General features: G+C 39.4%; 1 non-coding gene across 1 annotated transcript; it reads left to right on the top strand.

The window, feature by feature from the left end:
- Positions 1–5,165: 5,165 nt before the first annotated feature.
- On the top strand, positions 5,166–5,273 carry LOC148573237 (small nucleolar RNA R71). The gene has a single exon (XR_015906116.1). It is a non-coding gene; the product is annotated as a small nucleolar RNA R71 (small nucleolar RNA).
- The last annotated feature ends 15,838 nt before the right edge of the window (positions 5,274–21,111 follow it).

Genomic DNA, 21,111 nt, shown 5'->3' with positions numbered 1-21,111 from the left:
CATCTCACGGGAAAATGATCCAATGCCCTGTCACGGCACGGCTAATCGTCTGGAGGCATCACCCTTGTCAATGGCTTCATCTTATCCTCTCAGTGAATAATATGCTCACGCACCCTGTCACGGCACGGCTATTCATCTGTCGGTTCTCGATCATGCTGGAATAGGATTTACTATCCTTTTGCGTCTGTCACTAACGCCCTGCAATCGCGAGTTAGGAGCTTGTCACAGTCATTCAATCATTGAATCCTACTCGGAATACCACAGACAAGGTTTAGACCTTCCGGATTCTCTTGAATGCTGCCATCATTCTAGCTTACGCCACGAAGATTCTGGTTAGGAGATCTAAGAGATACTCATTCTAGCTTATTTCATGTAGAACAGAAGTGTTTGTCAGACACGCGTTCATAAGGGAGAAGGATGATGAGCGTCACACATAATCATCACCTTCATCACGTTCTTGGGTGTGAATGGATATCTTAGAAGCAAAATAAGAAGAATTGAATAGAAAACAGTAGTACTTTGCATTAATCTTTGAGGGACAGCAGAGCTCCACACCTTAATCTGTGGAGTGTAGAAACTCTACCGTTAAAAATACATAAGTGAAGGTCCAGGCATGGCCGAGATGGCCAGCCCCCTAAAACGTGATCAAAGGATCATAAGGTAATCCAAAGATGCCTAATACAATAGTAAGAGGTCCTATTTATAATAAACTAGCTACTAGGGTTTACATGAGTAAGTATTTGATGTATAAATCCACTTCCGGGGCCTACTTGGTGTGTGTTTGGGCTGAGCTTAAGTGTTGCACGTGCAGAGGCCATTTGTGGAGTTGAACGCCAGTTTTTGTGCCAGTTTGGGCGTTCAACTCTGGTTTTGGATCCTTTTCTGCCGCTGGACGCCAGATTTGGGTAGAAAGCTGGCGTTGAACGCCAATTTACATCGTCAATTCTTGGCCAAAGTATGGACTATATATTTTGCTGGAAAGCCCTGGATGTCTACTTTCCAACGCAATTGGAAGCGCTCCATTTCGAGTTCTGTAGCTCCAGAAAATCCACTTTGAGTGTAGGGAGGTCAGAATCCAACAGCATCAGCAGTCCTTTTTCAACCTCTGAATCTGATTTCTGCTCAAGTCCCTCAATTTCAGCCAGAAAATACCTGAAATCACAGAAAAATACACAAACTCATAGTAAAGTCCAGAAATGTGAATTTAACACAAAATCTATTAAAAACATCCCTAAAAGTAACTAGATCCTACTAAAAACATACTAAAAACAATGTCAAAAAGCGTATAAATTATCCGCTCATCACAACACCAAACTTAAATTGTTGCTTGTCCCCAAGCAACTGAAAATCAAAATAGGATAAAAAGAATAGAATATACTATAAATTCCAAACTATCAATGAAACATAGCTGCAATCATATGAGCGGGACTTATAGCTTTTTGCCTCTTTAATAGTTTTGGCATCTCACTTTATCCATTGAAGTTTAGAATGATTGGCATCTATAGGAACTTCAGATTTCGAATAGTGTTATTGACTCTCCTAGTTCAGTATGATGATTTTTGAACACAGCTTCTTTATGAGTCTTGGCCATGGCCCTAAGCACTTTGTTTTCCAGTATTACCACCGGATACATAAATGCCACAAACACATAATTGGGTGAACCTTTTCAGATTGTGACTCAGCTTTGCTAAAGTCCCCAATTAGAGGTGTCCAGGGTTCTTAAGCACACTCTTTTTTTGCTTTGGACCTTGACTTTAACCGCCCAGTCTCAAGTTTTCACTTGACACCTACACGCCGCAAGCACATGGTTAGGGACAGCTTGGTTTAGCCGCTTAGACCAGGATTTTATTCCTTTAGGTCCTCCTATCCACTGATGCTCAAAGCCTTGGGATCCTTTTTATTTGCCCTTGCCTTTTGGTTTTAAGGGTTATTGGCTTTTTGCTCTTGCCTCTTGGTTTTAAGAGCTTTTGGCTTTTTCTGCTTGCTTTTTCTTTTTCTTTCTATTTTTTTTTTCGCCTAATTTTTTTTCTTCTTTTTTTTTTTCTGCAAGCTTTGTTTTTTTTGCTGCTTTTTCTTGCTTCAAGAATCATTTTTATGATTTTTCAGATTATCAAATAACATGTCTCCTAGTCATCATTCTTTCAAGAGCCAACATATTTAACATTCTTAAACAACAACTTCAAAAGACATATGCACTGTTCAAGCATACATTCAGAAAACAAGAAGCATTGTCACCACATCAATATAATTAAGCTAAGTTCAAGGATAAATTCGAAACTCATGTACTTCTTGTTCTTTTGAATTAAAACATTTTTCATTTAAGAGAGGTGATGGATTCATAGGACATTCATAGCTTTAAGACATAGTTATTACTACTAATGATCATGTAATGAAGACACAAACATAGATAAGCACATAACATAGAAAACGAAAAACAGAAGAAATAAGAACAAGGAATGAATCCACCTTAGTGATGTCCTTGAGCTCTTCTATGTCTCTTCCTTGTCTTTGCTACTCCTCCTTCATTGCTTTTAGATCTTCTCTGATTTCATGGAGGATGATGGAGTGCTCTTGATGTTCCACCCTTAGTTGCTTCCAATAATTGTGTGGAAGAAAATGTATCCCCTGAGGTATCTCAGGGATCTCTTGATTTGCAGTCAAATGTTCTACCACTGAGCTATAGACCCTTGATGGAAGCTTTTGTCTTCCCTTTCCTCTTTCTAGAGGTTTCTATGGCCTTAGGTGCCATCAATGGTTATGGAAAAAACAAAAAAGCTATGCTTTTACCACACCAAACTTAGAATGTTGCTCGCCCTCGAGCAAAAGAAGAAAGAATAGAAGAATAAGAAGAAGATATGGAGGAGATGGATGGGAATGTGTATTCGGCCATATGGGTGGGATTGGGTGGGAGAGAGATGTTGAATTTTGAAGGTAGTGGGTGTATGGATGTGAGTGGTAAATGGAAAGTAGAAGGGATGATCATGAATGGGAAGAGAGATGATGAGGTAGGTGGGGATACTGTGGGGTCCACAGATCCTGAGGTGTCAAGGCATTTACATCCCTGCACCAATTTAGGCATGTAAAATGCCCTTGCACACAACTCTGGGCGTTCAGCGCCAGGTTGGTGCCCTTTTTGGGCGTTCAACGCCCCTTTGCTGCCATTTCTGGCGTTGAACGCCAGAACCATGCTTGTTCTGGGCGTTCAGCGCCAGGATGCTGCCCATTCTGGGCGTTCAGCGCTAGAACCATGCTCTGTTCTGGCGTTTGAACGCCAGACAGATGCTCCTCCAGGGTGTGATTTTTCTTCTGCTGTTTTTGATTCCGTTTTCAATTTTTATATTTATTTTGTGACTCCACATGATCATGAACCTAAGAAAACATGAAAAACAATAAAAATAAGAATTAGATAAACATTGGGTTGCCTCCCAACAAGCGTTTCTTTAATGTCAATAGCTTGACAGTGGGCTCTTATGGAGCCTCACAGATGTGCAGAGCTTTGTTGAGACTCTCCAACACCAAACTTAGAGTTTGGATATGGGAGTTCAACACCAAACTTAGAGTTTGGTTGTGGCCTCCCAACACCAAACTTAGAGTTTGACTGTGGGGGCTCTGGTTGACTCTGCTTTGAGAGAAGCTTTTTCTGCTTCCTCTCCATGGTTGCAGAGGGAGATCCTTGTGTTTTAAACACAAGGGAGTTCTCATTCCATTTGAAGGACTATTTCACCTCTGTCAACATCAATCACAGCTCTTGCTGTGGCCAGGAAAGGTCTTCCTAGGATGATGGATTCATCCTCTTCCTTTCCAGTATCCAGGACTATGAAATCAGCAGGGATGTAAAGGCCCTCAACCTTTACTAATACATCCTCTACTTGTCCATAAGCCTGTTTTCTTGAGCTGTCTGCCATCTCTAGTGAGATTTTAGCAGCTTGCACCCCATAGATTCCCAGTTTCTCTATTACAGAGAGGGGCATGAGGTTTATTCCTGAACCAAGGTCACACAGAGCCTTAAAGATCATGGTGCCTATGGTACAGGGTATTATGAACTTTCCAGGATGCTGTCTCTTCTGAGGCAATGTCAGTTGATCCAGATCACTTAGTTCATTGATGAACAAGGGAGGTTCAACTTCCCAAGTATCAATGCCAAATAATTTGGCATTCAGCTTCATGATTGCACCAAGAAACTTGGCAGTTTGCTCTTCAGTAACATCCTCATTCTCTTCTGAAGAGGAATACTCATCAGAGCTCATGAAGGGTATAAGGAGGTTCAATGGAATCTCTATGGTCTCTAGATGAGCCTCAGAGTCCTTTGGTTCCCCAGAGGGAAGCTCCTTATTGATCACTGGACGTCCCTGGAGGTCTTCCTCCTTGGGATTCACGTTCTCTCCTCTCCTCACAGGTTCGGCCATGGCGCTTATGTCAATGGCCTTGCATTCTCCTTTTGGGTTCTCTTTTGTATTGCTTGGGAGAATACTAGGAGGGATTTTAGTGATCCTTTTACTCAGCTGGCCCACTTGTGCTTCCAGATTTCTAATGGAAGACCTTATTTCATTCATGAAACTTACAGTGACCTTAGATAGATCAGAGACTAGATTTGCTAAATTAGAAGCATTTTGTTCAGAGTTCTCTCTCTGTTGCTGAGTTGATGGTGGAAAAGGCTTGCTATTGCTAAACCTGTTTCTTCCACCATTATTAAAGCCTTGTTGAGGCTTTTCATCCTTCCATGAGAAATTTGGATGATTTCTCCATGTTGAGTTATAGGTGTTTCCATAAGGTTCACCTAAGTAATTTACCTCTGTTATTGCAGGGTTCTCAGGATCATAAGCTTCTTCTTCATAAGAAGCCTCTTGAGTACTGTTGGATGCAGCTTGCATTCCATTCAGACTCTGAGAAATCATATTGACTTGCTGAGTCAATATTTTATTCTGAGCCAATATGGCATTCAGAGTATCAACTTCAAGAACTCCCTTCTTCATAGGCGTCCCATTACTCACAGGATTCCTTTCAGAAGTGTACATGAACTGGTTATTAGCAACCATGTCAATGAGTTCTTGAGCTTCTGCAGGCATTTTCTTTAGGTGAATGGATCCACCTGCAGAAGTGTCCAGTGACATCTTTGATAGCTCAGATAAACCATCATAGAATATATCCAGGATGGTCCATTCTGAAAGCATGTCAGAAGGACACTTTTTGGTCAACTGTTTGTATCTTTCCCAAGCTTCATAGAGGGATTCACCTTCTTTCTGCCTGAAGGTTTGAACATCAGCTCTAAGCTTGCTCAGCTTTTGAGGAGGAAAGTACTTGGCTAAGAAAGCCGTGACCAGCTTATCCCAAGAGTTTAGGCTGTCTTTGGGTTGAGAATCCAACCATAATCTAGCTCTGTCTCTTACAGCAAAAGGGAAAAGCATGAGCCTGTAGACTTCAGGATTTACTCCATTAGTCTTAACAGTATCACATATCTGCAAGAATTCAGTTAAGAACTGAAAGGGATCTTCAGATGGAAGTCCATGAAACTTGCAGTTTTGCTGCATCAGAGAAACTAATTGAGGTTTCAGCTCAAAGTTGTTTGCTCCAATGGCAGGAATGGAGATGCTTCTTCCATGTAAATTGGAATTAGGTGCAGTGAAGTCACCAAGCATCTTCCTTATATTATTATTATTTTCGGCTGCCATCTCCTTTTCTTGTTCGAAAATTTCTGAAAGGTTATCTCTGGATTGTTGTATTTTAGCTTCTCTTAATTTTTTCTTCAGAGTCCTTTCAGGTTCTGGATCTGCTTTAACAAGAATGTTTTTGTCCTTGCTCCTGCTCATATGACAAAGAAGATGGCACAGAAAAAATAGTAATAATAATATGGATCCTTTACACCACGGTATAGGGATCCTTGTGTTAGTAGAAGAAAAGAAGGAAAGAAAATCTGAACTCAGAGAGAGAGGGGGTTCAGATTTTTGGAGAGTTGAAGGAAAGATGTTAGTATATCAATAAACAAATAGAAGAAGATGAGAGGGGGAAGTGAATTTTCGAAAACAATTTTTGAAAAAGAGTTAGTGATTTTTGAAAATAGTTTTTGAAAAAGGTTAGTATTTTTTTCGAAAATTTTTTTTTAAATCAAAAATAAAAATAATTAGTTAATAAAAAAGAAATTTTTGAAAAAGAGGAAAGATATTTTCGAAAATTAGAGAGAGAGAGTTAGTTAGGTAGTTTTGAAAAAGTTAAGAAACAAACAAAAAGTTAGTTAGTTAGTTGAAACAAATTTGAAAAGATAAGAAGTTGGGAAGTTAGAGAAGATATTTTGAAATCAAATTTTGAAAAAGATAAGATAAGAAGATATTTTTTTGAAAAGATATGATAGAAATTAGTTTTTGAAAAAGATTTGATTTTTAAAATCACAATTAATGACTTGATTCATAAGAAATCAAAACATATGATTCTAGAACTTAAAGTTTGAATCTTTCTTAACAAGCAAGTAACAAACTTCAAATTTTTGAATCAAAACTTTAATTGATTATGTTATTTTCGAAAATTATGATATAAAATAAGAAAAAGGTTTTTGAAAATTATTTTTTTGGAATTTTCGAAAATAATCATGAATTTTGAAAAAGATTTTGAATTTTGAAAAAGATTTTGAAAAAGATAAGATTTTCAAATTGAAAATTTGATTTGACTCATAAGAAACAACTTGATTTTAAAAATTTTTGAAAAAGTCAACTCAAATTTTCGAATTTGATGAGAGAAAAAGGGGAAGATATTTTTTTTGATTTCTTTTTTTTTGAATTTTTATGAAAACGTGAAAATTATGCAATGCATGAAATTTTTAGATCAAAACATGTGATGCATGCAAGAATGCTATGAATGTCAAGATGAACACCAAGAACACTTTGAATGTCAAGATGAACATCATAGACACAATTTTGAAAAATTTTTAATGCAAAGAAAACATGCAAGATACCAAACTTAGAATTCTTTAATGCTTACGCACTAAGAATTCAAGAATGCATATGATAAACATGAAAAGACACAAAACAAAAAATCATCAAGATCAAACAAGAAGACTTACCAAGAACAACTTGAAGATCATGATATTTTCGAAAAAATGCAAGATGCATATGCAATTGACACCAAACTTATAACATGACTCAAGACTCAAACAAGAAACACAAAAATATTTTTGATTTTTATGATTTTCTAATTTTTTTTGTATTTTTATTTATTATTTTTTTTTTTCGAAAATTATTGTGAAAAATAAAAATAAGGATTTCAAAATTTTTAATATGAATTCCAGGAATCTTGCCATGTTAGTCTTAAAGCTCCAATCAAAGGGTCAGGCATGGCTTAATAGCCAGCCAAGCTTTAATAAAAATGAGTGTAATTCAGACATGACAAGCCTGACATACCCTATCCAGAAGGATTGGGCATGACTCCACTGAAGTGATTAGCCAATCCCAAAGCAGTTTGGGTATGGCTTTACAGCCAGATAGGCTTCAACATGCTTCATGAAACACTAGAATTCATTCTTAAAAATTTTGAAGCCATAGAATAATTTATTTTTGAAAACATTATTTTTAGTAAATTTTTTTTTTTTCGAAAACAAGTGAGGAATTTTTGAAAGGTTTTTGAAAAATTTTTTGAAAAGAAAACAAAAAGAAAATTACCTAATCTGAGCAACAAGATGAACCGTTAGTTGTCCAAACTCGAACAATCCCCGGCAACGGCGCCAAAAACTTGGTGCACGAAATTGTGATCTCCAGGCTCGAACAAATCCTGGTAATGGCTCCAGAGCTTGGTGCTCTGATCTTAATTCATAATTGTCACAACTTCGATACAACTAACCAGCAAGTGCACTGGGTCGTCCAAGTAATACCTTACGTGAGTAAGGGTCGAATCCCACGGAGATTGTTGGTATGAAGCAAGCTATGGTCACCTTGTAAATCTCAGTCAGGCGGATATAAAATAATTATGGAGTTTTCGAATAATAAATAAAAGAATAGGGATAGAGGTACTTATGTAAATCATTGGTAGGAATTTCAGATAAGCGAATGGAGATGCTTTTCGTTCCTCTGAACCTCTGCTTTCCTGCTATCTTCATCCAATCAGTCTTACTCCTTTCCATGGCTGGCTTTATGTGATACATCACCACTGTCAATGGCTACTTTCGGTCATCTCACGGGAAAATGATCCAATGCCCTGTCACAGCACGGCTAATCGTCTGGAGGCATCACCCTTGTCAATGGCTTCATCTTATCCTCTCAGTGAATAATATGCTCACGCACCCTGTCACGGCACGGCTATTCATCTGTCGGTTCTCGATCATGCTGGAATAGGATTTACTATCCTTTTGCGTCTTTCACTAACGCCCTGCAATCGCGAGTTAGGAGCTTGTCACAGTCATTCAATCATTGAATCCTACTCGGAATACCACAGACAAGGTTTAGACCTTCCGGATTCTCTTGAATGCTGCCATCATTCTAGCTTACGCCACGAAGATTCTGGTTAGGAGATCTAAGAGATACTCATTCTAGCTTATTTCATGTAGAACAGAAGTGTTTGTCAGACACGCGTTCATAAGGGAGAAGGATGATGAGCGTCACACATAATCATCACCTTCATCACGTTCTTGGGTGCGAATGGATATCTTAGAAGCGAAATAAGAAGAATTGAATAGAAAACAGTAGTACTTTGCATTAATCTTTGAGGGACAGCAGAGCTCCACACCTTAATCTATGGAGTGTAGAAACTCTACCGTTAAAAATACATAAGTGAAGGTCCAGGCATGGCCGAGATGGCCAGCCCCCTAAAACGTGATCAAAGGATCATAAGGTAATCCAAAGATGCCTAATACAATAATAAGAGGTCCTATTTATAATAAACTAGCTACTAGGGTTTACATGAGTAAGTATTTGATGTATAAATCCACTTCCGGGGCCCACTTGGTGTGTGTTTGGGCTGAGCTTAAGTGTTGCACGTGCAGAGGCCATTTGTGGAGTTGAACGCCAGTTTTTGTGCCAGTTTGGGCGTTCAACTCTGGTTTTGGATCCTTTTCTGGCGCTGGACGCCAGATTTGGGTAGAAAGCTGGCGTTGAACGCCAGTTTACATCGTCAATTCTTGGCCAAAGTATGGACTATTATATATTGCTGGAAAGCCCTGGATGTCTAATTTCTAACGCAATTTGAAGCGCTCCATTTCGAGTTCTGTAGCTCCAGAAAATCCACTTTGAGTACAGGGAGGTCAGAATCCAACAGCATCAGCAGTCCTTTTTCAACCTCTGAATCTGATTTCTGCTCAAGTCCCTCAATTTCAGCCAGAAAATACCTGAAATCACAGAAAAACACACAAACTCATAGTAAAGTCCAGAAATGTGAATTTAACACAAAATCTATTAAAAACATCCCTAAAAGTAACTAGATCCTACTAAAAACATACTAAAAACAATGTCAAAAAGCGTATAAATTATCCGCTCATCATACATTCTGCTTCTGAAGTTGCTGAGGTGATGGTTGGGATCTGTAGTTCCATCGTACAAAGTCATATCTGGGAGTTTGAAGTCCTTAGGAATTTTAGTTTTCATGATTTCCCTAGTGAATGGATCTTGATCTTTGCGTGGGTTGTCCTCAGGGGTGGTCCGGGTAGCCTTTGCTTTGAGATCGGCTTCAAGTTGCAGGAGTTTATCTTCTAATTCTCGACGTCGCCTTACCTCTCTTTGTAGATCCTTGCCAACTTCTCGTTGATGCTGGCTTTCTTTTTCAAGTTGCTTTAGGCGATCTTGAAGTGCTTCTATTACTCCCGGATGTGATGATTTTTTGTCTCCGTTAAACTCCGGAGTATCTTTTGGTGTAGCGTCCGCGTTTTTGTGCGGCGTTCTGTCCTCTAGATCTGAATCATGGTCATTCCCATGGTCGTCCGCCATGATGATGGGATGACTTCTAGGTCCCCGGCAACGGCGCCAATGTTCTGAGGGTTACCTGAAACTGTAGGCCGATCTCGGATGAGATCTTCTGTACTGGTCAGAGATGACGTGTCCGGATTGTTAGACTGGCTTCCCTTCTGATTCTTGGTCACCGAAGGGTGGGGGGTACCTGCAAGAGACTCCGATGCTTAAGTTAGCATGGGTATTAAGCAGGTTTATTGTAGAATCAGAGTATGAGTTACACCTGGGTGCTCCAGTGTATTTATAGTGGTTGTAGAGTGACCTTTCAAGATAAGTTAGTTATCTTATCTTATCTTTATCTTTGAGTTGAGGTCAGCTTATCTTCAAGGGAACCGCCCTTATCTCTATAGGCTTGGATGGCCTGTGGATTTGGGTCGTGTTCCTCTATTTGGCCCTTTATTTGGGCTTCCCTGTCGATTTGGCCGACCTCTTTGAGAAGAGGTCGGATAGTCTGACCTGAAGAGGTCGGTCGCTTTTGTCGCCAATCATCCCAGGTCGGGTAGCTCGACCCAGTGTATGAACAGATCCCACTATGAAAAAATACATTGACAAAACCAAAGAATAGCTCGGACAATTTAAGGGATATGAGGTCCAACAGATACCTCGAGAACAGAATGTCTGAGCTGATGCACTTTCAAAACTAGCCAGCACCAAACCAGGGGGCAACAATAGAAGTCTCATCCAAGAAACTCTCCAAAATCCATCAACCTTGGAGGAAAAAAATATCTTAGCCATATCAGGACAGGATCAAGGATGGATAACTCCTATAATTAACTACCTTAAGTCAGAAATGCTCCCGGTAGACAAAAAGGCGGCAAAGAGGCTAATATGAGAAGCTCAGTACTACACCATATTACAAGACGCCATATACAAAAGAGGAATCTCTAACCTCTCCTAAAATGCGTCCCGACCTCCGCTACAAAGGATGTTCTCGAAGAAGTCTACAGTGGCATGTGCGACAATTACCTCGGAGCACGAGCCCTTGCTAAAAAGGTACTCCGAGCTGGTTTCTACTGGCCGACCTTGCAAAAGGAAGCTACAGAGTTTGTCAAGACATGTCCACCATGCCAAAAGCATGCTAACTTCCACATAGCTCCACCCGAGGAGCTCATCTGGGCTACTTCACCCTGGCCATTCGCAAAGTGGAGGCTCAACCTCCTTGGACCCTTTCCCTAGGGGTCTGGACAAGTCAAGTTCCTCATTATAGGCATAGACTACTTCACAAAATGGATTGAAGCAGAACCATTAGCTAAGGCCACAGCCCAAAGTAGTCAGAAATTTCTATACAGAAATATTATCACAAGATTTGGGATCCCATGCTCCATCACCACAAATAATGGTACTCAATTCACCAACACAGGCTTTAGAAATCTGGTAGCTGATCTAAAAATCAAGCACCAGTTCACCTCTGTAGAGCACCCACAAGCCAATAGACAAGCGGAAGCCACCAACAAAGTCATACTGGCTGGGTTAAAACGGAGGTTACAAGACGCCAAGGGAGCTTGGGCTGAAGATCTCCCGCAAGTCCTATGGGCATATCGGACAACACCACACTCAACTCCTGAAGAATCACCATTCCGACTTGCTTTTGGAATGGAGGCAATGATCCCCGTAGAGATAGAAAAAGGATCTCCTAGAATGATCTTCTATAATGAAGATACCAACTCCCAGGCTCAAAGGAAAGAGCTCGACCTACTTCCAGAAGTCCGAAAAAGAATCCGAATTAAAGAGGAAGCCTTAAAGCGTCGAATGGCTCTAAGATATAATCGGAAGGTAGTCTAGTGAAGGTTCACCACCAATAATCTCATCTTAATCCGAAATGATATCGGAGCAGGTCGGTCAGGAGAAGGGAAGCTAGCAGCTAACTGGAAAGGACCATACCGAGTAACAGAAGTACTGGGAAGAGGTTACTACAAGGTGTCTGACCTCAAGGGACAAGAGCTACCCAGGTCATGGAACGCCTGTAATCTAAGAAGGTACTATAGTTAGAAAATAATAAAAGATCTTGGGTCAAGGTGCACTCTTTTTCCTGAAAAGGTTTTTTAATGAGGCGCCAGGCCAAGATTTAGAAGGGTAAGCGCTCATATGTATACACTCTTGTTCATATTTCTATCTTTTATTATCATTTGAATAAAGTTTTCAGATTCCCTAAAAAGTTTCCTACCATGACGCATTAATCTAACCTCATAAAACGCAAAAATTTATCGTCCGATTACGAAGAGGTCGGTAAGGTGAAAACCAAATTCATCGTCCGATTACGAAGAGGTTGGCAATGTGAAAACCAAATTCATCGTCCAATTATGAAAAGGTCGGCAAGGTGAAAACCAAATTCATCGTCCGATTACGAAGAGGTCAGCAAGGTGAAAATCAAATTCATCGACCGATTATTCGGTGTCCGGGCTGACTTGTCCGATGACTTTTTAGTGTTCTTATAGAACCTTTTTAGTCATCGAATTCCTTGTAGCCCTATTTCTTTGTTTGAGTGGAGCTGTTCCCCTTTTGAGCCTTAAGTTGTTTCTCAACCTTCTAACTTGTTCTTTGAGATCGTGCTTTACGCCTTTTCTTGGCTGACGTCAACCTGTAGGACTTCGTTATCCGGGATTTTTAGTCACATTCCAACAACTTTTTAGGTAGTGTTCTGATTAGGAACCTTTTCTTTATAGTTTGTTTGGATGACTTTTTAGCACCGTCTCGACTTGTGCTTTTGCTTTCTAGGTAGTGTCTTTTTTGCAAGACTTGTACCTTTATAGCGAAGCAGCTCTGACCTTTTGGAGGTGTCTTTGTCCCTTTTTAGTGATCATTTCTTTGGTCCGACTTCTCTGTCGGGCCTTATTAAGTTATTTTAGTAATCCATTTTTAGTCAGACCTCGTCAGGTCACTTTTTATGGGTTACTTTTTATAACTTCTTTTTATCTCTCTAGGCTTGGGCTGCCTTTGGATTTGGGTCGTGTTTCTCTGTTTGAGCCCTTTTTGGGCTTTCCTGGTGATTTGGCCGAGCTCTTTGAGAAGAGGTCGGATAGTCCTGAGCCGAAGAGGTCAGTTGATTTATCCCGGGTCGGACAGCTCGACCCAGGGTATGAACACTACTGCAGGCCATGAGCTCATGCGTCGATTGTCTACCCGCAATCCGACGTTACTCGGGGCGAACCCCGAATGTGGTATCTTTACCATGTAAGTTAGGATCTCTTGGCATCACAGTAAGAAATAGTGCTATCAGTTAGGTGAATATTCCTGCATTAACAACCTTAGGCTATCTGTTAGGCGGGCGCTTCCGTATTAGCAATTTGGCACAAAGGCCCATTCAAAAAAACAGTTCTTATGAATCATTATTCATTCATGGTTTCTCATTTTCTTTCTTTTCTTCATGCCTTCACATCATCTTATAAATATGCATACCCCCGCATCACCATATTACTAAGTATACCTCCGCATCACCATGTTACTAAGCATACCTCCGCATCACCTTGTAACTTTAGTTACTTTGGGAATATTCTACACTCTTTCATTTAACTAAGTTCATATATTCTTACAAAAAGAAAATTGGGCATATCCTTCCTTAGAATGGTACTAGCGCCACCCTTACGGGTTCCTTTAATCTTAACACTTTCAAACCCTCCTTAACAATTTATCATGTAGACATCCTTAATTGGTCATTAGACTCTCTATAATTCCCTTAGTTATTGTAAAATCACTGGTTTAGAAAATAAAACTTGGTTCTGGGACAATCCGACCATAATTGAAACTTGTACAAATCTTTCAAAATTCTACTATCATTGCAGAAAAATAGTAGGAAGCAGTAAAATTGATAAATTCATTAAAAATCTAAATTTTACCCATTACCTTTCAAAATTGGTAACATCAAATAAGACTCATTTATATTTCAAACAAAACAAATTTTGGATCAATATCAGGCCGTATGAAAAAGTTATTTAATCAGGAACGTTCCCCTGTTCTTTTGAAAATGGTTTTCAGAATTCAGGGAGTTAGCCACCTTCCCTACATCATATTTAATTGGCTAAACGTGGTATTCATCTGAAATTTAAATTGGAGAATATAGACATACAAAACTTTAAATTTATGCTAGTTTTAACTTAATCCCTTATCAGAATTAAAAGTTAAGTGGGTTGGAATTTTGTGCTTCTGCAGTAAGAAAACAGAATTTTCTCAGAAGCCATCAATCTTCAAAAATTCGTTTCTCCCAATTCACTTATCAATTAATTCTGAAATTTTTATAAGACATTCAAAAAAATTTAAAATTTCATATAAAAATAATTTCATACAAAATTTTGGTTTGGACTGCTCCCAGATATTCATTCATTCTGCTACTAATTATGTAGAAATTCTGCACAATGCAATTCCCACAACCTCAAATACCAAAACTTATATTTAAGCCTAAAATCCCTCTACAACCATAATTCTATCTTTATTTTGACTAACCAAAGTTGCTAGAATGATTATCATAGCTCCAAGAGTTTAGACTCATCAATACACCTTTTTACAAATACACATACATAATTAAACACTCACTTTTCTGCATCTTATCATAATAGAAATTCAATATGCACTTCTCATCAATTAAACATATAATAAACCATCAATCATCACAAGTACACACAGCAGCAAACATAATATTCTATATATTCTACCCTTACTTTATTTGATAAACACAAATAGAGGAATTCTGCTCGCTTGCTACACTGAACAAGAATCCTTCCTTGCTTGTGATTTGCAATTGTCGTAACCCAATCAGCAGAGAAAAATGAAAAATAGATGGGTATGCCTCCTCAGCTTCGGTTAGCCCTTTCAGCTTCGATCAGCCCCATCTCATGCTATCACTCTACTCCTCTTGCTGCTCTGATTTATGGAGAACAAGAAAAATTGGAAAGACTCCTCCTTGACTTTCTTTTGGCGTCTCCTCTACTGTCTTTATCATTCTCCTGCTCTCTCGTTCCTGATTCCTTTTTTTTTTGCATTTGAAGAAGAAGACCCAGAAGAAGCGATGGACGCATAAATAGGAGAAGAATAAGTGGGATGAGGTGATGAAGAGAGTTGTGTGGTTCCTCCTCAAGAGAACACCTAACCAAGGACCATCATCACATGAGAAAACCAAGAGGTATAACCTTGGTTGGGGATTTCTCTCTGTTTCATTTTTCAAAGAAAGGATGAAGTAGATTAGGGCTTTAATCATGGTTAGTGTTCATACTCTGGGTCGAGCTATGCGATCTGGGTTGGACGAAGACCAGAACAACCGACCTCTTACAAGACTGATTTGTCACCGACCTCTTCCTAAAGAGCTCGGCCATATCACCATGTAGGCCCAAAGCAAAGGATCACCGCTCACCAAAGGGCGGTGGACTAAAGGATAAAGATCTCCTCCACAAAAGATAAGATAAGATAACAAACTTATCTCAAGGAAGGTCACTCCCTACTACTTTAAATATGCTGGAACACCCAGGTATAACACACACTCTGATTCCATACAAAAAACCTGCCTAAAGCCCGTGCTAACTTAAGCATCGGAGACTCTTGCAGGTACCACCACCCTCCGGTGATTAAGGATCAGCCGCATCTCAAGATTCAGCAAGTCGGACCCAATAGCTCCGATCATACCCGAAGATCTCATCCGAGATCGACCTTCAGTTTCAGGTAACCCTTGGAATATTGGCGTCATTACTGGGGACCAGGAAGTCATCCCACCATCATGGCAGACAATCCTGACAACGATCATGACTCCGGCTTGGAAGAAAGAATGCTGCATAAAAACACGGATGCTGCATCAAAGGAAACACCTCAACCACAAGGAGACAAGTAAACCCCAAACACAGAGATCTTAGATGCAATCCGTGAACAATAGTGTCGCCTTAAACAGCTCGAACAAGAAGCTGAGCGGCAGCGAGAAGCCCAGAGAGACCTTGATGAGATATTTTCGTGGAAAAATGAATTTCTCCCAAAACACACAAATCTAACCGGCAAGTGTACCGGGTCGCATCAAGTAATAAAAACTCACGGGAGTGAGGTCGATCCCACAGGGATTGAAGGATTGATCAATTTTAGCTTAGTGGTTAATTTAGTCAAGCGAATCAAGATTTAGTTGAGTGTTTTGTGATTTGCAGAAATTAAATTGCATGGAATTAAAGAGAACAGAAAATAAATTGCTGAATCTTAAAGAACAAGAAATTAAATGGCAGAAACTTAGAGTGCAAGAAATGTAAATTGCGGAATCTTAAAGTGCAAGAAATGTAAATGACTTGAATTGTAAAGGGGATTGGGACTTGGATTTGCAGAAATTAAACAAGGAAAAGTAAATTTGCATCAAGCAGAGAAGTAGAAGAGGGTTTGGGTTAAATCGGATCTTGAAGCAGAAGAGTAAATGAACATGAAAATAGTAAACAGAGAATTAGAAATTGAAAGTTCAGATCTCAGGACCCAGAGACTAGAAAACCGAGTCTAGATCTCAATGCCTTCCTAGATCCAACATGAACAATTGCAAGGGAATTGTAAATTGCAAGGAAAGTAGATGAAGAGCAATCAACAGAAATTAAATTCAATCAAGCAGTAAATAAAACAGAGAGATCCAAGGATGAGATTGAAACAGAATTTCTTCAATTCTCCAACCCAAGATCCAAGACAATTGTAATTGAAATTGAAAGCAATAAAACTAAGAGGAAGAGAAGTGAATTCTCCTTCCCCAAGACTAAGAAATTAAAGATCACTCAATATCCAAAGCTCTCCGAAAACTATTATGAAAATTCAAAGGGAAAGCTCTCCGAAGAACTTGAATTCTATCCTATTTATACACTTTCTTCAAATGATCTTCAAGCCTTGAGTTGGGCCTTTGCTCTTGGTGGAATTGGGTTGAAAGAGGCCTTGGTTGATTGCTCTTGGAGTTTGGAGAAGAACCAAAGTGAACCAAATGAACCGGGTTGGAGTTTTGCAAAAGTTGGACCAAAAGTTGGAGCAAAAGTTAGGGTCTAACTTTTGGTCCAACTTTTCATATCAGCCAACATAACTTGCTGCTATCCACGTTGGGGCAAAAGTTAGGGGTCTAACTTTTGCTCCAACGTTGGCCTTCCTTAGTGCACTTGTGGCGCCAACGTTAGCCCAAAAGTTAGGGGCTAACGTTGGCGCAAACTTTTGCTCCTCCCCTAGTAGTTTTCATGTGCCAACGTTAGCCTCAAAGTTAGGGGCTAACGTTGGCGCAAACTTTTGGTGCCCAGGGAGTGTTTTTCTCATGCCAACGTTAGCCTCAAAGTTAGGGGCTAATGTTGGCGCAAACTTTTGGTGCCCAGGGGTGATTTTCATGTGCCAACGTTAGCCTCAAAGTTAGGGGCTAACGTTGGCGCAAACTTTTGGTACCCAGGGAGTGATTTTCAAGTTCCAACGTTAGCCCAAAAGTTAGGGGCTAACGTTGGGGCTAACTTTTCACCCAAAAGTTTGTGCAAAAGTTTGAGGCTAACTTTAGGTCCAGCTTTTTGCTTCCTGGTTCAATTTCACTTATTCCATTGTCTTCTCTTTACTCCTAGCTATTCCTTCTTGCTTCAACCTTTCTCCAAGCTTTCTTCACCTATCATTAATCAACCAAACACATTAAAGCTATGGTTAAAATCATGAGATATTCATTCTTTCATAATATGTGACAATTATAGTATAAAGCCTCATGAAATAGCATGAATTCATACATGGTTGATTCAATCAAAGGAAACATGAAAATCTACCTAATTGGCTTGCTTGTAGCTCAAGAAAGTGCATAATTCTAATGAAAACAAAAGAAAAAGACTAGTTAAAATATGCTAAGATGACTTGTCATCACAACACCAAACTTAAAGCTTGCTTGTCCCCAAGCAAGAAAAGATTTATTGAGAAGAAAGAATGAAATGGAAGAGGATGTTCATGCTAGCAGAGTATTATTGATAGTTCATGGGATTTTGTGTGGATATGTAAATACTCACTTCTTATTGACTCCTAGGCCTAGAAAGTCTCCTTCAAGCTTCAAGTAACATACTGCTATGACCTCTCATTATTCCTTTATCCTTGGCTATTACTTTGTTTATAAGCTTTATTTGAGTGTCATGTGTAGCAAGTTCATTTCCTTTTCTTTATACTTGACACATTATTCACCATAGACACTTGGCTCACATTCCTTCTTAAAACATTAATGCCCAGCACCTCTTTGGGTTACTAAATGCCTTGTAGTTAGGTTGCTCTTGATAGTGGACTTTCAGCTGATGATCTCGGATTAGTTAACCCAAGTCACCGAGTGTTGATGCACTCCTAAGAGCTTACTAATCCAAGCAGATCCTAGTACAAAGACACCACAGGCATATATTTTAAATTTCAAGCTATTGGTGTCCAGCTTTGTTTTTTTTTGTTTCCTTTTGTTCTGCCACTTTTTGGCTATCTCTTTTCTTTCTTTCTTTTTGTTTTTCTTTCTAACCAAGGAATTTTTTATTTAATTGAGATTCATAGACAGTAGGCCACTCTTTACTTAGAATGAGATATCCTAGCTCTTTATTCACTAAAAGTGAGCTATTATACAACCACACACATACCACCATTTACTTTTATTCTACTTCTATCTAACAGAGACTATCTTGCTTCACATTCAAACATTTCTTTTATTGAACTTAAAGATGCAGGGGACAAAACATGCTTCTTGTCAAGTGAAAGTAAACACACAAGCACACACATAAACTAGCCTACTTATTTTAAAAGAAACAAATATAATGCCAAGACTATTAATTAAAAAGAACTACTTAAAGATGCAAAGACAACTTAGAACAGATAGAATGCATGCTTTTTTCTTTGTAGTGATGAACAAGGAGCAAGTCCACCTTTCATTTGTCATGCTTTTTCTTTCTCCTTTCATACACTTGGTTGCTAGTGTTTCCACCATCCGTGTTTGTTGTCTGTTGGCCTCGCCAGTATCCAGCCTTATTCATAGCCTCCTCTACTCTATCTTCAAGTCTCATAGCATTTCTTACCTCTACCTCACTTCTCTTTTTGAAGAATTCATCAAAAGTTGGGAAAGCCAGATCCATGTTGTGCAAATGTTCTCCAATATAGTTCAGTTTGATTTGGCTATTGATGTTGTAATCGGCTTGTACTTTATACCTTGCATCTTGGAGTGTTGTGAACTCTTTGAGAGCCCTCAAATTTTCATCTTGCATTTGTTCCAACTTTCCAAAAGATTCATGAGATTGAAAAGCATGTTCTTCTTGCATCACAAGGAATCTTGACTCGAATTCACTTTGTTTGTTCATCATTCTTAGCTCCCTTTCTTCTTGTGCTTGTTGATTTTTCATGTATAGAGAATGGTATTCCTCTTGCCTTTCTTGAATTCTCATGTACTGTTGTGACAATCTTCCTATTGCTTCTTGCATTTGAGTCATGTCCATATTGCCATGTGGGAAAAAGTGTGGCTGTTCCTCCTCCTCTTGTGGCTCTTCTTCTATGTGTGGCTCATCTTCTTCCATTGGTTCTTCTCTTTGCCTTCTTCCATGTGGCCTTCGGCCTTGATGTGCTTCAAGGGGCATCATCATTCGTTCAATGGTTATGGGCATGCCTTGGCTTAACCACATTGGATTCTCCTCTTCCATTGGAACTTTAGCCTTTGCACACAACCTCCAAATGGTACTTGGATAGTACAACCAAGATCCGGCCGAATTCTTCTCAGCCAGCTTTTGAATGTCTTTTGCAAGGATTTCATGAACTCTTATCTCTCCTCCCACTATGATGCAATGCAACATCACGGCTCTCTCCCTGTTAACTTCTGAGGTGTTCACTGTGCCCAGAATTGATCTTTTCATCAACTCATACCATCCTTTTGCTTCCGGGGTGAGGTTACATCTCTTCAGATACTTATATTTGTTCTTGTCATCTCCTTCCCACTCTGAGTTCTCCAAACAAATATCTCTCGCAATCTCATCATAATCCTGACCCTCATTCAATCTTTGTTGGTATCCCGGTTTACTAAAGCGGACTGACTTTAGTTTCAGGACTTTCTTGATTGCATCTGGGCTAAAGTCTACTTCCACCCCCCGCACATAGCTCTTGTATGTTGGGGGCTCACGCATGTCAAGCCTTGAGACATTTGCATAGAACTCTCTTATGATATTGGCATTGATTCGGGTGGCTGGTGATGCAAGTTCCTCCCACCTCCTCTTTCGAATTTTGTCCCTCATTTCTTGGCATCCATCATCCGGCAACAAGAGTGGAATTTTAGGATAGATCCTTTTCTCGTTCATCCATTCAATTTGCATTTGATGGTACCGAGACTTGAATCTCCATTGGTCATATCCATGTGTGTCTTCCTCCACCATGGGGTCTTTCCCTTTTCTTCGTTTGGTTCTTGAAGAAGAGGCCATGATCACTTGATTAGTTGAGTTTTGTGAGGTTAGAGAGAGTGTGAAGAATGTTGGAGAATTTGATGTGTGTTTGGAGCAAGAAGAAATTGAGACCGAACTTGTTATGACAAGAAATGATGAAGAGAAGTTTAAATGGTTGGAGTTTAAAGCAAGCGAAATGTTGAACAGAGCTTGTTATGTTGAGGAGTGATGAAGGGAATGAAGTTTTCAAGGTTGGAGCGATTCGGTCATGTGCATGGCTTAAGGTGGTACGTTTGAGCAATGAAAGGCTAAGATGCAACTAGACACTATGGGGATCAAAGGTGTGCATGTAAGGATGAATGAAGACAAGGCTTGCTTCTTCACTTGCCTTTGCCGTGATCATTCTCAAGGAGTGGCAGATTTCTTTTTCGAAGCATGTGATGAGATTTTGTCCTCATGCTATGCTTTCCTTTGTCTTGTCTCTTTCATTGAAGATTCTTTGACCACCTAGTCATCACAACATACATTAGTTTTGTCTAACTATGGCAAGAGTATTCCTTTTATATGAATCATCAATTCTCATATCCAAATGAACCGTGACTCATCTTTGGAGGACACCAAACTTAATGTTTGGTCATGCATGAAGAAATTGTGTCTCTTCCTCCAATTAGTGAAATCCCAATGTCACTCTTAGTTAAATGTTTATAAGAATTGCTTTCATCCTAATTTTCTTTTTCTCTCTCTTTTTTTTTTTTCATGAAGGGTCAATTGTGTCCCTAAATCGGTTCATCAAGTTTTGATGAACACCAAACTTGTTTCTTGTCAAAGGGTACATTACAATTGATGCCTTCATTACCGAATAAGAA

This window comes from Arachis ipaensis, chromosome B2 (assembly GCF_059453495.1).
Source record: "Arachis ipaensis isolate K30076 ecotype BB chromosome B2, ASM5945349v1, whole genome shotgun sequence".
NCBI lineage: Eukaryota > Viridiplantae > Streptophyta > Magnoliopsida > Fabales > Fabaceae > Arachis > Arachis ipaensis.
This window is presented reverse-complemented; position numbering and strand designations above follow the sequence as displayed.